This window comes from Canis aureus, chromosome 17 (genome assembly GCF_053574225.1).
Source record: "Canis aureus isolate CA01 chromosome 17, VMU_Caureus_v.1.0, whole genome shotgun sequence".
NCBI lineage: Eukaryota > Metazoa > Chordata > Mammalia > Carnivora > Canidae > Canis > Canis aureus.
The window spans coordinates 37,663,602-37,667,312 of record NC_135627.1 but is presented as its reverse complement, the minus strand read 5'-3'; the positions used below and the strand labels follow the sequence as shown (position 1 = coordinate 37,667,312).

General features: G+C 34.0%; 1 pseudogene; it reads right to left on the bottom strand.

Moving 5' to 3' along the window:
* Positions 1-220: 220 nt before the first annotated feature.
* Positions 221-949, bottom strand: LOC144287629 (synaptosomal-associated protein 23 pseudogene; annotated as a pseudogene).
* Between the last annotated feature and the right edge of the window lie 2,762 nt (positions 950-3,711).

Genomic DNA, 3,711 nt, shown 5'->3' with positions numbered 1-3,711 from the left:
ATCATGACCTGGGCCCAAGGCAGTGCTAAACTGCTGAGCCACCTGGGCTGCCCTGAGCACTGTCATATGTAACTGGTAAATTACTGAACTCTCCCTCTGAAACTAATAATATACTATATGTTATTTAATTAAATTTAAATTAAATTTAAAAACAAAAAATACATAGAAATATACAAAAAAAATCCATACAGAGACTATCACTCCTAACCTTTCTTTTATATTATCTCCCAGTTAGAAGAGTATAGAACCAAAATTTCAAACTCTCAAAAGGTAATGACTTGAAAGTGGAGATAAGAAAGTGAATAAATGATAAAGTATAGTAGATCCTGCTGTCAATTAGTTTCTTTGTTCTGACACTGAGAATGTTAATATGATCATTGTTGGTAGCACAGTCTTTTCTGGGATCTGGTCTATTTGTCGGTTTGGGGCCTTAATCTCATTGCCCAGGTCAAAGGCCTTTTTTTTTTTTCCCCTATAGGATATTGCTCACTTGAGTCAGGTTCTCTTCCATTTCATCTTTTCCATATCACTGACTGTATGTTTAATGTATCTGCCATTGATAGCTCCTGTGGTTGCTTGCTGAGGCTGATGACTTGTCACATGGCCTGGCTACTTAAATATTTGCTAGAAGAGTTGTCTCCCTATGTTGCCTTATGAGCCTTACCAGCATCAAAGCTCTTTATCCTATTACATGGGCAGACACAAAGGCCACAGCACTTGTTAAGTTCTGCCAAAGATTTCTCTGCCTCTCTCATGTCTCTACTTATTTGGCCCATGTCTTCTTCTATATGATTTATTTTCACCCCTTTTTCATTGAGTATAGTGTTAGTCTTGACTCTAATATCTTGAGACTCAATGGTTAAACCCAGGATTCTCTTTTATTTTCCAGAGACTCATGAGTAACCTGGTGAGCCCTCAGCTGAATTTCGTCTAATGAAAGGCAATCCATGATGAATTAAAACTCTTTATAGGCACAGAAACTGAAATGTGGATATGAGTTCTGGAGTCTGGAAATCTGAAACCAAGGCACCAGCATTGATCATGTTCTTGTGAGGATCCTCAGCCGGTACCTTCTGGCTGCATTCTTCATTGTGAAAGGGCAAAAAAAAAAAAAAAAAAAAAAAAAAAAAAAAAAAAAAAAAAAACTTAGACTTTCATTAGAAAATTGAGAAATGGAAGTATACATATTTTTTGGAGAGGCAGAAATAATAACATACATAACAAACAAACAAAACTAGAGTTTCAGTAGATTATCACAATAAAAGTGTATTTTTTAACTGAAGATACAGTTGACTAAAATTCAATGGGTCACCTTCATGCAATTATTCTAGTGTCCAATTTCCTTCCATTAGCGAACTCACTACACCCTCTGACCTCTGACTCCTCTAAGAGTTGTGTCTTCTATCTGGCTGTCAGCAGGGTAAAGAGAATAAGATAAGCCCTCCCCTCTCATCCACCTCAGCTGATACAGATCACTTCCACACATATTTCATACACAACAACTATCTCAAAGCTAGGGCTTTGTGAAATCCAGTTAGTGGAGTGCTCAAAGGGAGAAGAAAACTGCTATCAACTGGCACCAGCAGGCTCCAGCACAGTATATTAAATTTGCCATTTTTAATAATTCATCTAGACATTGAGGTATGTGATCACAGTGAGAATAATCATATAGCCTTTCTCCAGAAATTTTCTGAAATTCATCTGGGATGGAGAAATCTATTCATATCAAGAGATAACAAGATAAAAATGTTAGAGTTTCTAGGACCTTTGTTTCTAGCATTATGGAATAAGTCGGTTGAAAGAAACTGGATATTCTCTCTCCCCTTTCTCCAGGGTTTTTACAATCCTTTGTGCTTTATTTAATGAAGCTCAATCAATTGCCAGGTATTGTCTTCTTTGTGTGGGGATGCAGCTGTGAATAAAACAGGATCTCTTCTTGGGGTGCCTGGGTGGCTCAGTTAGTTAAGCATTTACCATTGGCTCAGGTCATGATCCCAGTTCCGGGGATGGAGCCCCAGCCCCTGCTCTCTGCTTTTACCTCTCCCTCTGTCCCTCCTCCCCACTTCCATGCCCTCTCTTCACTTTCTCTCTCTCTCTCTCTCTCTCCAATAAATAAATAAATAAATAAATAAATAAATAAATAAATAAAAATGTCTTTATAAAAATAGGATCTCTAATCTGGTTTACATTATAAATAAGTATATAAATACATAAACAAGATAATATAATAGTAGAGTATGATGCATGTCAAAAAGAAATAAAGCAGAATGAAGTAACTGCTTCACATCAAGTGACTTGATGGTAAGAGTAATTTTCATTGGACAATGAGAAAAAAGATGTTTGAGTCAAGGTCATATAAAAATCAACTAGGAGAACGTCAGGAAGCAAACCATTCTTGACAAAGAAAGCAACTAATTTAAGACTAGAACTTGGGAGAATTTTAATGTATTCAAGAAGCATAAAGATGGTCTGTGTGCTAGAATTCAGGAAGGTAGGGAAATGAGAGTAAGATATATGTCCAAGATGGCTAACATGTTTGAAATCTGTTCAACCTTATGGTGAATCAAAGGCTATGTAACAGAGATTAGGAGATAGAATGATCTGATTTTGTTTTTTAAGGTCTTAGAAGTCACTGAATAGAGTAGGAGAAAGGAAATTAGTTAGAAAGCTATTTTAACACTCCAGCCAACAAATAACAGTGCTTCGGACAAGAAGTTTAAAAAAAAAAAAAAAGAAGAAAGAAATTAAAGATGCAACCAATTCCTCTGTTATCCTAAACTACTATGAATTAGGTTTTCGTCTATTGCAACCAAAAGAACATTAACTAATCAAATAGTAACCAATTCTGCTATGAAGTCAAAGAATGTAAGAGGTAAAAATGTCCATTGAATTTGGCATTAAATAGAACAAAGTCAATATCAATTGAGAATATGATATATTTATTTTAGCAAACCTCTAAAAATATTTTTTGATATCCTTGTGAAAATGTTCAAGTTGTGAACTGTAGTAGAATACAACCATTTACATAACAACTATCAATATGGAAGTTAAGTGAAGCCTCTTTTGTCATTATATAGATAGCCTCATGTGATTTATAAATTAATCAAATTAAAATGAGATATTGTTTTCAAAACTCTGGATATAGAAAAATTTACGGAATGTCTAATGAATTAAATAAAATACTGGGATTTAAAACTGCTTCACAATATTAAATTGATGGTCTAAATGTAGCAAGCTGAATTAATAGCATTCCTTAAAAAAATGAAACTCTAAAATGCACTACATTAATTTATATGGTATAACAAGGCATGAACTCAAATTAATAGCTTATTTGAATAATACCTGATGTTCTAGGAGTTGATGAACTCAGTGTGAGCTCTGTGTCCTGCTGATTGATAGAATAAAAGTGAAATTAGTTCATATTAATAGACATATATATTTGAATAAATTATCCAAAATTCTCTCTGGAGTATTAGATCATTTATATTGCCATAATTTAGGATGGACATAGATTACAGTCAGAAGTATGTCCTATGGTGTGTGAAACCATGATTTATGAAAAATTCAAGATTCAGAGATTTGCAAAAAGGTGGCATAAGAATATGACAGATGAGTTCAGTTAATTTCATTTTTTTTCATGTTAAATACTTCTTTATATACTGTTCCAAAGGAAAAACCTATATTATTTGGTAAAATAAGTACAATGACAGA